The sequence below is a fragment of the Megalopta genalis genome, unplaced genomic scaffold (genome assembly GCF_051020955.1).
Source record: "Megalopta genalis isolate 19385.01 unplaced genomic scaffold, iyMegGena1_principal scaffold0077, whole genome shotgun sequence".
Lineage (NCBI taxonomy): Eukaryota > Metazoa > Arthropoda > Insecta > Hymenoptera > Halictidae > Megalopta > Megalopta genalis.
Genome location: NW_027476146.1, coordinates 392581 through 406886, shown reverse-complemented (window position 1 = coordinate 406886; position 14306 = coordinate 392581). Strand labels below are relative to the sequence as shown.

The 14306-nt window shown below is 43.7% G+C and overlaps 1 long non-coding RNA gene across 1 annotated transcript; it reads left to right on the top strand.

The window, feature by feature from the left end:
* The first annotated feature begins 5212 nt into the window (after nucleotides 1–5212).
* On the top strand, nucleotides 5213–6732 carry LOC143261974 (uncharacterized). Its single transcript, XR_013035962.1, has 4 exons — nucleotides 5213–5945; nucleotides 6025–6217; nucleotides 6297–6374; nucleotides 6472–6732. It is a non-coding gene; the product is annotated as an uncharacterized LOC143261974 (long non-coding RNA).
* The last annotated feature ends 7574 nt before the right edge of the window (nucleotides 6733–14306 follow it).

Genomic DNA, 14306 nt, shown 5'->3' with positions numbered 1-14306 from the left:
AATGCGAGAGGCTTCGTTACCATGGTTGTGTAACAGAAATTGTATGTACTTACATGCAATGTGTTCGTCACGTCCTAGTCCTACCACTTCAAGACTTGAACGTTGAATGAAACTGCGACCCTTCGCAGCTCGAAGTTAGGCCCAGTGTCGGTCTCGGAGCCGTGTTTGTGGTGGAGGGATTTACAAAATGGGACTACATGATAGGCCAGTGGTTCAAATAATGTCATTGGTTGTCTGCCAATGGTTCAAATAATGTCATTGGTTGTCTGCCAATGGTTCAAATATTATCATTGGTTGTCTGCCAATGGCAATGTCCAATGGTAGCATCGCAAGCATACCCTGGTCCAAATCATGATCCCACACAACGGTTCCTTTCCCTATTTCGAATTTCCCGCTACCGCTGTTTGCAGTTCGAAAATGATTTTTTTACACTTTCGTAGGCGATGATGCTACATGTATTAGTAGTATCGTAACGTGACTCGCATTCAGCTGTTATCTGCGTTTTTACGTCGCGTTCAGTCGTGATTTGTTCTCCAAGTGATACGGTCTAGGAGTGCAAAGCGCGCGATTATTATTTCTTATAGTTTTAGATTTTTTCTATTTCATTCTATTTCATTCTACTTCATTCTATTTTATTTTATTCAATTCTATTCTTTTTGATTCTACTTTTATATTCTACTCTATTCGGCATTATTCTACTGCATTTCATTGTAAACAATAGAAACAGATAAATTTAACAATTTCAAAAGTGTAGCGAAACGATGCCAAAGGTTGTGAATTCAATGAATTGGGAGGATGTGGTTTCTTCCCAATTGCTTAGACGTATGAAGGGGGGTGCATCGAAAAAACTGACCTTGACCACACCAAGATACAGCAAAAGAAAAATTATGAAGGAGAGGTAAGTGAGCATTTTGTTTCGTTACTATGATTTCGGTAATATGTTTCGATATGGTAAGAGCAAAAGTTCTCGTTACTGCTGGAAATACATTTTTTCGCTTTTTTGCTTTTGTACTTCCATTGCTCGGATTTTTATGATATTGACATATGCTGTAGTCCATACTCAATCATTAGAATGAAGTTGCAAAACAAAATCAACGGGTCGAAGTAGCTGATTAGTGTCATTTATACGTCATTTATATTTCACGTAAATTTCTGTATCATCGTAAACACTGACATCGAGATATCCCTTCCGTTTTTTGGGATCTTCGTCACGTACAAATGCTTTCCCGGTTGTATGGACGGATGTTCGTATTGTTTGACGAACAGATGGGGTCGAAAGAAAATTTTATGATTATTGTCGTAAAGAAAGCTGATTGCCTTCGTGTGTCCCTAAAGAAAGAAATTAGAAGGCCGAGGATCTGGAACTCGTTGCTTTTACGAGCGGTCCTTGAGACCCGGCCGCGTACGGCACGCAGATGGGAAGGTTCCAATTTCCGCGTCCTACAATTCATTCCCTCCCACGGTGAGGGCCCACTGCAGATATTATTTCAATACGTATTCTGCATTTGTTCGCAACAAACATTGTCTCTTCAATCTTCTGCAAAGAGCGTAGCCGATTCAAGATGGTCAAAATTGTTCTTACAGGTTTTTCAAATGAGTACTATACCGTTCGATCTAAATAGATTGATATTATTAATTAAATAATGTGAGCCAGTCACTGTGCCGTTGCAACCATTTCGAATCATAACCTGGAGTAAACCGTTCAATCTTTCCATTATAATTGAACACTTGCAAATGATAACGATGACAATACAAGTAGCAACGATTTGTTGCATAGCAATTGAATCATATTGAACTGTTAATTATATGAATTCGCTTTGTTGGAGTGAGAACATATATATATATTATTTTAATTGCGGCTAAAACATTGGCTACAAAATATTTTTCATACATACAATTGATGAATTCAGCTAAAAATTTTTTTAGATATGATGAATTTAGCTAAATATTTTTCATACATACAATTGATGAATTCAGCTAAAAATTTTTTTAGATGAATTCATCAATTGTATGTATGAAAAATATTTTGTAGCCAATGTTTTAGCCGCAATTAAAATAATATATATATATGTTCTCACTCCAACAAAGCGAATTCATATAATTAACAGTTCAATATGATTCAATTGCTATGCAACAAATCGTTGCTACTTGTATTGTCATCGTTATCATTTGCAAGTGTTCAATTATAATGGAAAGATTGAACGGTTTACTCCAGGTTATGATTATATAATATTTTTCATACATACAATTGATGAATTCAGCTAAAAAATTTTTTAGATGAATTCATCAATTGTATGTATGAAAAATATTTTGTAGCCAATGTTTTAGCCGCAATTAAAATAATATATATATATATATATATATGTTCTCACTCCAACAAAGCGAATTAATTCAAATAATTAACAGTTCAATATGATTCAATCAAATAAACCTAAATTTAATAAATTATATTATTACAATCATAGTACTAATTAACTATAACCCAATTATTTATTTCTAAGAAAATTACCCCGTAACTGTATATTAGAAATCAAATTCAATTATTCAATTAGATAATTTCATATCTCTCGAACCGAGAAATCAAAATAAAAATTATATTCAACTCTATTATAAATTAATCCCACATATAAGTCTAAGTTCTAATATATAATATTATATTTTTTAAATAATAGATACGTACAATAAATTTTGATTGAGCTTAGATTTGTGCTACATCATTACTGAACTCCAATGGCGCATTAATATTATTTGACTTCGTGATAGTCAGAGATAACCACAGCTTGCAACCGGGTTGAAATTTTGCGCAGCTAGGTTTTTGTTGACCGGTGGGCCGTATTGCTATGCAACAAATCGTTGCTACTTGTATTGTCATCGTTATCATTTGCAAGTGTTCAATTAAAATGGAAAGATTGAACGGCTTACTCCAGGTTATGATTCGAAATGGTTGCAACGGCACAGTGACTGGCTCACATTATTTAATTAATAATATCAATCTATTTAGATCGAACGGTATAGTACTCATTTGAAAACCTTTATTTTTGTTTGTATATTTTGCATTTATAGAACTCAACAAGCTGCAGCGGCAAGGAAGATGCGCACCGAGAAGATCGAAGCAGCGGAGGTAAGTCAAGAAATGCCCCATTTCATCATCGAGCCAGGAACGCAAGAGCAATCATGTGCACAGCCATTCATCGATGAAGGATTAACCATAACGGACTTCCGGTTCGTGGTGGAGCAGGTTCTACTGATAGGGTACCACTCGGCAACGTTCGAATGTATCACGCAACATCTGCAAGTGATCGGGATGAAGCGCTCGGGATTGTTAGCAACGATAACTCTGAAGTGCAAGATGTGCCAATATGAAGCGGAAGTGCACAGTCAAACGGCAGACAACAAAACAATGGACTTGAATTATACTACGACCCTCGCTGCAATCACTTCTGGAGGTGGTTACGCAAAGATGGAAGAAATGTTTGCAACAATGAACATTCTATGCATGTCAAGGACGGAATATCGAAGACGTCATGACGACATTGTTGAAGATTTGGTGAGTCTTGCTGAAGCAGAAATGCTAGCAGCGGCAGAAGAGGAGAAACAATTAGCCGTCCGAAGAGGCGACGTTTCAGTTTCCGGTATCCCTTTCATCCCCGTCGTGGCTGACGGCAGCTGGATGAAAAGATCGTACCATAGTGGAAGGCATGACTCCTTGTCCGGTATTGGTGCAATAGCGGGATACCACACAAAAAAAGTGTTATTTGCAGGTGTGAAGAATAAAGTGTGTTTGATTTGCCACAACGCTTCGAAGAGGAAGGAAAGCCCCAGAGAACATAGATGCTTCAAGAACTGGGGACGAAATGAGACATCCACGAGAATGGGGAGTGCTGCAATTGCTGAGGGTTTCCAGACCAGCATAGAAAAAAGAGGTCTGATATATAATATATTGATTGCCGATGGCGACAGCAGCGTATATAAAAGGATTTTGGATTGTGATCCATACAAGGCAGAGATGGTTCGTGTGAAAAAGATTGAGTGCACGAACCATTTATTGCGCAATTTTTGCAACAAACTGAAAGATGTTGTAAAGAAGACTCCACCTGGCATGTATCGAAAAGCCGTGGAAAATAACATTCGTAGACTGCGCACGGATGTTGTGAAGGCTGCAGTTTACAGGTCGAAGGAAAATCTTCCGATCCACCAAAAAATAAAAAATTTGCAAACGGATCTACTAAATATTCCTAGCCACGTTTTCGGAGAGCACAAGGAGTGTCGAAGACTAGGATATTTCTGCGACCGCCCAGAAAACACGGGAGAAGGCAACTTGGTACCGCATCTCAAGAAAATCGGCACATATAACCGGATGCATGAGATCTTCCGTCCATTGATGGCTCATGCTGAAAGTTTGTTACATAATACTACAAACAATTCAGTTGAGAACCTCAATGCAATCATTGCAAAATATACTGGTGGGAAAAGGTTAAATTGGGGCCAGAGAGGGTCATATTCTGCGAGATGTGCAGCTGCTGTTGTACAGCACAACGCGCAAAAACTAATATCAAAGGTAATAGAGGGCAAGGGTGTGAAACCGCCGAAATTGATAGAACAATTAGAAGAAAGAAGGAAAGGCATTAATGAAAAAGGAAACGAAAGGAAAAGAAAGTCTCCGAAGAAGGTGAGAAACCCGTTTTGTTCAGCAACGGACCCGGATTATGGAGTTAGCGCAGAGAAACCGGATATGGAGCAACATCTATTTAGCTTTGAAAAAGAAAGGCACATGGAGATGCTGCAGGACTGGCAAGCGAATCGAAAGAAAATAGAGAGGGATACGGTAGAACAAAATAAAAGCCACGAGTGGCATACATACCGATCCAAATTACTTACAGCGTCGAACTTTGGCAAAGTGTGTCGGCGAAGGAAAACAACCAAGTGTGGAAATTTGGTAAAGTCACTGCTGTATGCAAACATATTGCAGCTGCCTGCCATTGAATATGGTCGGCAGTGTGAGAATATTGCCCGCGAACAACTTGCGAAGGAGGAAGACGTGGAAATCCGCAAATGCGGTCTCTTCATTGATGCAGAGATACCATTTTTGGGGTCAACTCCGGACGGCATAATTGACGACGACGGTATCGTGGAAATTAAATGCCCGAAGACGGCAGAAAAATTATCGCCAGAAGAAGCGATAAAAAATATTCAACCACTGCGAAGAATATTTGAAGATGATGCAGGTACTGCATTACGCAGAACCCATCACTATTTTTACCAAGTGCAGGGACAACTGCACATAACAGGTCGACAATATTGTCTGTTTTGTTTGTGGACACCAAAGGGTATGAAAACTATAAAAGTAACCAAAGACGACACATTTTGGCAGAACGAAATGAAATCGAAATTGTCGCGATTCTACGTCCATTGTATGTTGCCCGAAATATTGGACAGCCGCTACATTAGGAACATGAGTATCCGAGAGGCCACAGAAACGGAGTACAAAAAACCAATTGTGATTAGCACAAAACTAATTAAAAAACCTGAAGCGAACCCACACAATGTCGGGTTGCACACTTAGTGTGCGCCTTCGCTGATTATTTCAGCGAAGGAAATTTAAAACAGATCTGAGCTCGCGAGTCATTAGATTCGCTCGAGCGTACCCACGCAATGTCGGGTTGCACACTTAGTGTGCGCCTTCGCTGATTATTTCAGCGAAGGAAATTTAAAACAGATCTGAGCTCGCGAGTCATTAGATTCGCTCGAGCGTACCCACACAATGTCGGGTTGCACACTTAGTGTGCGAATTTTTCCTTGCATGTTCCAGATGATGTTCACGCGGATCGGCAGTGAGGTGTGCTTGCGATGCTACCATTGACAGCGCCACTGCGGTTGAGGGAACGACCGACAATGTTCTGGCCAGAAGGAAAGAAGACGCTCTGGCATTCGACGCCGGGAAAACTGTATGTATTTGCAATATGTATGTACGATGAAATGCTTATTCATAATGTATGTACTTCTAATTCCACGTCTATGTTACAGGCAAGTATGAAGACACTTCTGGATAAATTGGCCAGCGGAGATTTCCTCGGCGCCGACAGCAGCAACCGCAGCAGCGGAAACATCCTCCGCGCCGTCAACAGCCACCGCGGCAGTGGGCAATGCAGAGGAGTCACTCGACTCTATTTTGACGCGGCAGCGAGAAATCGCTGCCGCATACGAGTCAGGGAGGGCTGTAAGTATATGCAATATGTGTACAAAATAGAATGTATATTTATAATATATATACTTATAATTATGCTGTTATGTTACAGTCACAATGGAGGAACATACTTGGCCAACTGGCCAGAGGGGTGGCCAGGCCAAACCTGGCAAACCTTGTAGCGGCGAATGTAAGTAAATGAAAAATACTTTTATATATAATATAATATAATATAGTAACATGTATAATATCTAATAATAATAATAATACATGCTTATATGTTGCAGAGAGAGCTGAAGAAGCTTTTGAAGAAGACGATGTATGGCCCCCAGAAGAGGGCGGAAAAAAGGAAAGGGAGAGGAGGAAGAGGAGGAAGAGGAGGCTGAGGAGGGGGGGTAGGGGGTAACTCGAAATATATACTCAATTTTTATTGAAATCGTTTTCATCATTTGTGTTCATTTTATTTACCAATTGCCCCATCGCCATCACTTTTTTCCTGATGTCCTATAATTATTCATCCTTACGTTTTTATATAAACGTAGTATATAAAGTACACGTCATTAAATTATTATTATTATAAAAAAATCCATTATTATTTTAATATATATTATTACTCACCTACCCGATTACTCGACGAGCGTTCTTGCTGCAACTGCTACGAGTATGGGTCTGCCCCGCACGCCACATTCCCCTGGTCTAGTAACCTAGCGCGCGGCAGAACGGGCTCATGAAGCAGGAATCAGTTTCATGAAACTCAGTTTGTGAAACAGTTTTGACGACATGGCAACATTGCGGCGAGGAATGAAATGTGGCAACCATGTTTAGTCGTCTTTTGATTCAAAATATTTTGGATGGAAGTGTAAAACTATGTAATTTGTCGAACTGTATTATCGACTGTAAGTAACTATAGTTACCGGCAAGCTCGCTGTGGTGCATCTTTTGCTTGGAAGAGAACTGTGACGCTAGTAGTGAAGAATGTCGGAAGCTCGAGATGGTGTTTCCGATACACAATTCACATCAAGTAATCGTGTGTCTTAATTAACTAAGTAATCTACTGAAAATACACTCCACTGCCTTTGTATATGCCTTATCTCGGGGTCTTCGGATGCGAATTTTCGATTCGAGCTCTATATCTCTCGATATTTACGAAAAACTGTTAGCGGCGGCCATCTTGTGTCGTCTTTTTCGTGAATTGTCACCACTCTGGCCGAATATTGCAAATATCTCCGCAATAACTGCAAAACGGATATTTCTACATCCGAAGAACCCCAGTTTAGTCTTTTGGGAATCTAAATTTTCCACTTACGAACTGCACATTTCGATATTAAAGCGTCAGGTTTACTTGATAGAAACCTCTAAAACTAATATACGTATATGGCTTTTCTTCTATGTGTGGGTCGTCATAGTGTGCGAAATCCCGGCCCCTTAAGCCGGATGTAATTGTAGATACGCTCAACACGTTAAAAATCACGGGAATCACGGAGGGCGCGGTTTCAACCATAGGATCCACAGTCCTAACGATCGCGGCAGTAGAAATCGAAATCCACGTAGTCAGCGACGCTTTTCCCATCCCCGCGGACGGAATCATAGGCTCGGCGTTTCTCTCACAGGGCGCCGAGATCTCATATAAACACCGTAAGTTATCTTGGCACGAGAACAAATTTCCGTTCGTCACCAAGGACCGCATTAAGATAGGGCCACAAGAATCCGCTTGCATTACGATAAGCGCCACTTGCCCGAAATCCGATTATCTCAGCCGCCGCGAGATAGCACCGGGAGTATTAATACCCCATTGTTTTGCGTGTACATCCGACGGGAAGATCTGTATCAATTGCGTGAACACCACGGACAAAGCAATCGACCTCCCCATGCCGATCATGGAGCTGGAGGAGGTGGAAGAGATAACAGATACCCTGCCAGAACCTAGCATACCAATTCCAACTATTATTCCCACGCCGAAAGAAGGCCGCGATTCCAATTCAAAATCTACTAAATCTATTTTCAACCTCTCGCATCTCTCTGCCTCCCGCTGCGAGGAGATAATAGGCATAATCAGCACCAACCATCTCAGTAGCGAGGAGAGACAGAGCGTCGAAAGTATCTTACGAGAGTATCGCGATATCTTCCATCTCCCCGGGGAACACCTCGGGCAAACCAACGAAGTCAGACACAAAATCATTACCACAGATCCGATACCCGTGCATGTCAAGCAGTATCATTACCCACCGACCCATAAGGAAGAAATCGACAGGCAGATGAAAGAGCTTCTCGAGCAGAAGATAGTAGAGCCATCTAAATTCCCGTATAATAGCCCCTTATGGATCGTCCCCAAGAAGGCCGACGCTAACGGTAATAAACGTTGGCGTATGGTAATCGATTTCCGTGCGTTAAATGAGAAGTTGGTCCCAGACGCATATCCCCTTCCGAGCATTCTGGAAATACTCGACCAGCTCGGTAGCGCCAAGTACTTTAGCTTGTTCGATTTAGCCAATGGGTTTCACCAAATCGGTATGGACCTGGAAGACGTACAGAAAACCGCGTTCTCGACACCATTCGGATATTATGAAATTTAAACGCATGCCTTTCGGTCTCCGCAACGCTCCTGCGACCTTTCAGCACCTCATGGACAGCGTTCTCTCAGGTCTACAGGGAACAGAATTGTTCGTTTACCTAGACGATATTGTTACTTATTCCCGCAGACTTTCGGAACATAGGGCGAAATTCGATAAGTTAGCTCGACGACTGCGCAATGCAAACTTAAAGCTACAACCCTCGAAATGTGGTTTCTTACACAAGGAAGTGGCATATCTGGGACACATCATCGGCGAAGATGGTGTGAAACCATGTCCCTTAAAGGTTCAAGCTGTAAAGGAATTCCCGCGGCCCCAGAATATTCGGAACCTGCGCGAATTCTTAGGACTGTCGGGCTACTATCGGCGATTTATCCCTAAATTTTCACACATAACGAAACCACTGACAATCCTGCTGAAGAAGGATAAACCGTTCGTGTGGAATCAGGAACAAGAGAACGCCTTCTGCGTTCTTCGTGAGTTACTAACTACCGAGCCCTTGCTACAATATCCCGATTTTACGAAGGAATTCAATGTAACTACAGACGCCTCACGCTACGCGATAGGCGGGGTGTTAGGTCAGGGCCCACCAAGCAAGGACCGCCCGATAGCTTACGCTTCCAGATTGTTGCACGGTGCAGAGTTGAATTACTCGACTATCGAGAAAGAATGCTTAGCGATAATCTATTGTACACAATACTTCCGACCATATATCTACGGCGACAAGTTTAACCTCATCACAGACCACCAGCCCCTGGTCTGGATGAACTCCGTTAAAGATCCGACATCGCGATTGCTCCGCTGGCGCCTTAAATTAGCCGAATTTGACTACAATATCATCTACAAAACCGGGAAAACCAATCTAAACGCAGACGCCCTGTCGCGCAATCCTGTACCAGATCCCCTTACCTCGATCAAACCAACCTCGTCTAAACAAGTCGGGGCCATTCGCCATAAAAACAGTCGACAGACACCAGACGCGTCGTCGTCAAATCCCACAGAGGTAACACGACTGCAGTCCCGACATTCCCCTACGTCATCTGGGCCTTGTCACCCTACAAGCTCGACAGTTCCCACGCAATTGACCCTCGATTCCCCCTTATTTCCCCCTTCGATTACCCTCCCCTTCCCCCCGCGAACGAAAATCTCGATTCCTCTTCATCCTCAGATGACCAGATTGTCGACAATTACAACACGCAGTACGCGAATAACAGACGGACTATGACACATACTCGGGACAAATTGTCTATGAGGAACGACAACCTAGCAGTATTCATAACAGCGGACGGCCAACCAATAGACGAAGGAGCAATCGACGTTTTTACCATAGGCAAATTCCAACGCATCTCCGGTCTCACGTTATTTCGGGCTCGAGTACTAACCCACGGGACTAAAAATTTAATCCTACTTCCTATAAAAGACACGCCATTCCACACAACCAATTCTGAAGGGGTGGTAGAAGCCCTGAGGTCACTTCTAGATGTTGTAACGGAACTCCAGTTAGATTCTGTAAGCCTGTCGAAGACTTCCCTGGACGACGTAAACTGGACATTTATTTACAAAACCTTGATCGACTTATTTTCCACAACAGACACGCAGATCTTCGCGTGCGGACATAACGTAAAAATTCCGCCCGCGAGCGAACGATTAGAGATTATCGCAGAGAACCACTGCTCCGCTTTCGCGGGACACAAACGGGTGACTAAGACGTACAGACGTATCAGGGAAAAGTACTTCTGGCCCGCATTGAAACGCGAGGTTCAGGAATTTGTCAATGCCTGCAATAACTGCCAAATGAAAAAACTAACGCGTGTAAAAACTCGACAACCAATGACGATCACAGACACTCCCGGGAAAGCCTTCGAGAAGGTTTCTATGGACATTGTCGGCCCACTTCCTACATCTTCAAATAACTTTTCCTACATCCTCACTATCCAAGACCTCCTCATAAAATACTCCCTGGCGATCCTCCTCGCGAACACTAACGCAATAGAGATAGCCGACGCATTCACGAAACATTTCATCTGCCGGTTCGGCGCACCCAAAGGGATTTTGACCGACCAGGGGACGAACCTTTTGAGCTCTCTGATGAGGAACGTCGCTAAGCGCTTTAAGATAGCACAATTCAAGACCACCGCGTTCAGGCCACAGAGCAACGGTTCAATCGAGCGATCACATCACGTACTCACAGAATATTTAAAACAATACGTGAAGAATAACGACTGGGACGAATGGCTCCCATTCGCGACATTCTCATATAATACTAGTATGCACGAAGGTACCCTATTTACACCCCACGAACTCGTGTTCGGCACGGTAGCTCGTACACCATCCGCAAACAGCGCGGCCCACGACTCGACCGACGAATCGTACGCGCGCTATTTAGAAAGGCTGCAGGCAAAATTATCAGGTACTCAGAAACTATCAAAATTATCAGAAAGCGAGAGAGAACCTGCCCACGGCAAAGGCAAGATCAAAAAGGTTTTACGATAAACGAATGAATGTCCGAACCTTCTCTGTCGGGGATAAGGTCTTCCTATTGAAGGAACCTCGCAAGGGGAAATTCGACGGCGAGTATACCGGGCCGTACACCATATTAGAATGTTTAAGCAACCAGAATGTACGAATTAGTTTTAAGGCCGGTTCCCGCGTGGTACATTCCGATAAATTGAAACACGCGCCCAAACCACCCGCACATGTAAGCAGCGTCGGCTGCACCCTCATTAAAACCCCCTCCAACGATGCCCCCACCCAACCGCGCCGATATAAGACGGTGCAGGAACTGATCCAAACACAGTCGCCATCCAGCAGCGGCATGAAGAACTACGTGGCCACTCTGGCGGTCTTCGCCATCTTCCAAACTTCCACCGCGCTCATCGGGTACGACTGCAGCGGCACTACACTGAACGTTACTATGTTTTCCACTGTCGATAAACCCAAATGCGAAGGTACCGACTCTAAACCACACGTCAAAAGTGCTGAGGTACAACTTCTGCAACTAGTAGATTTCGACGAAACCAGAACAATACAATGCAAGGTTGAAGTCAACCGCACCATATACCATTATGGTATGCACTCTCACACTTCCGTTGTTAACAACGGGAGACAACAGTATATATTGAACACGCCACAAGACGTATGCAAAACGATGCAGGACTCAGGCACTCTCATGCAAGTTCTAAGAAAAGTGATCTCACTCATACATATAGCACCGGCAGAGGTCGCCGCCACTCTGGTAAAGGAACCAGGATTCATGGCCATCCAATCAGGGAAAGCTATCCATGTAATAAAATGTATTCCCGTACAGTGCTCGCTCCGGAAAACCACAGATTGCTTCGATGAATTACCAGTACAGCATCGAAACCAATCCTTCTTCCTAACCTCAAGAACGAGGATCTTGGTAAAAACAGGAACAAAAAGAGAGTGTAACGAGCTAATCTCACCAGCGATCAAAATCCACGGGACATGGTTCAGAATGACGCCGCGACCAGTGGAAGGCGTACACCTCCACCGCCACTCCAACCCATAACAGAAGCAGATTGGAAATATACAAATCCCGCTAACCTAGCAAATGGCGGAATTTATACGCAGGAAAATATCCACAAGTTAAATGACCATATAATGTTCCCGGCGGAGAGAGCAACGGTCGCGCTTTTGCACCTGACTCAATAAAACTATACAACCTCTTGGACGAAACAACACTAGAACGAATCGCTGAATCAACGGGGAAGAAAATATGGAACGGTTTTATGGAATTCGGTTTTGTCATGGCAGGACTCATGGGCATTTATCTGGTGATCCGTTGCATCAAGGCCGCAATCAACACCGTCTTGAACGGCATCGCGCTCCACGCCGCATACGGTTGCAGTCTGCAACTTCAGGCAGCCACCTGGAGCACACTCACGCACTTCTGCCTTTATTTGAAAGTGAAGAACAATAATAGTGGACCGATTGAAGTGAACACCCAAGTGAGCCCCTTAGAGTGCATCGATATAGACAAGCCCACCCTAAGCGAACCTCTCACCACCAGTAAAGACTCTTTCGAGATACACGTTAAGCCAACCAGCAAATTCGTTACGTATAAGAAATCAAAGAAATTGAACCTCTTCTCGAACGACGAGGATGAAAAATGATTGCATCATTTTTCTTTTCCGACGGAGGGAGGTGTTACGTCTCCCGACGTATTGCGTAGTGTGTAAGTTGACAATAAGAATACATGTACGAAATAGCCGGTAAGCATAAGTTAGTCCCGTTAGATAATACGCCTATACTATATTAAGCAATTATAAACTATACCCGTTCGCACGCATAACACTTTGTATAATATACCTTAGGCCAGACCGAATCAACATAACATTGGCGCCAACCTGCCGCCGCTCTTCTCATACAACCCTTTATCCTCACCTGCCCTTTTAAGATCTCCTATCGCTACATAGATCTCCACTCTCACTTTTGCTCTCGCCTACCCTTCCACGTCTATTCTCCTAACGAAGGAACCCTTTCTACGGGTGTGTGTTGGACGCTCGCCCCGTAAGCGCCGCACTAGTAGAGAGTTGTATCATTGCCCTATTTGCATATTGCATTAGCTTCACGCTTGTACTTAACGTCCATGCAGAAACGCGCCGGTCGATCCTATCAGTTGAGGAAGCTGCGCAGATCTCACGCGGAACGACCACAGCATTCGCGAGACCCTACGCTAACAGCTAACGCCGTCATCGAAATCAATCTGCGAAAGCTGCTGCAGACAGCCCGAACTCCCTGGACATCGCCAAGGACTCTCGACATACCGACCTCCATCCTCGACGTCACCAGGATCCCCAGAGTCGACCCGAGACGACTCCACTACATCGTCCTCGCACAGCGAATTAACGGCGTTCCGATCAGAATAACCTACTCCGGTGAGTGCTAAGTGTAAATCGCCTGCATGCGCCTCGTGGTTTGCCCGGTTAGACGCGGACGTGCCGTGCCGCGTGAACAAAAGGATTGCTATTGACGTCTGAACTCCGTGGAATTCGACGCGTTTTATATTTTCGCGGTTTTCGACCCCGGGACGTAACAACGGTAAGTGCCCGCGATAAATACCTCTGTGCGCGAATGAGTAGGTAAAACCCGGTGATACGCGAACGGTACGCGTTGCGTGAACCAAAGGCTAAAATTTAATTAGTTACGCGTTAATTCCGCAGTTCCGCGGAAAAATATATATTTTTTGCGGGAAGCCACACGCGGGACGTAACAGTTCCGAGGAAGACGCTAGATGTCCTAGCGATCCAGGAGCCGCACATACACCAAAACACGAAACACCCGAATACCATGGGCATGAACACGCAACTAATAATAGATGACAAACCTTTTTCAAACAATGCTTCCAGGAATAAAATAAAAAGCGCACTAGCTGTCTTCAACCCGGCGTTCACGGCACTGAAGCTGGATCACCTGTGTAACACGCACTTCACCTGTGCGGAGCTTACTGCAGGGGATCAAAGCTTCTATGTCGTGAGCGCCTATTTCCAGTGCTCAGACCCCATCACCAGGTATATTGACCATCTGGATAA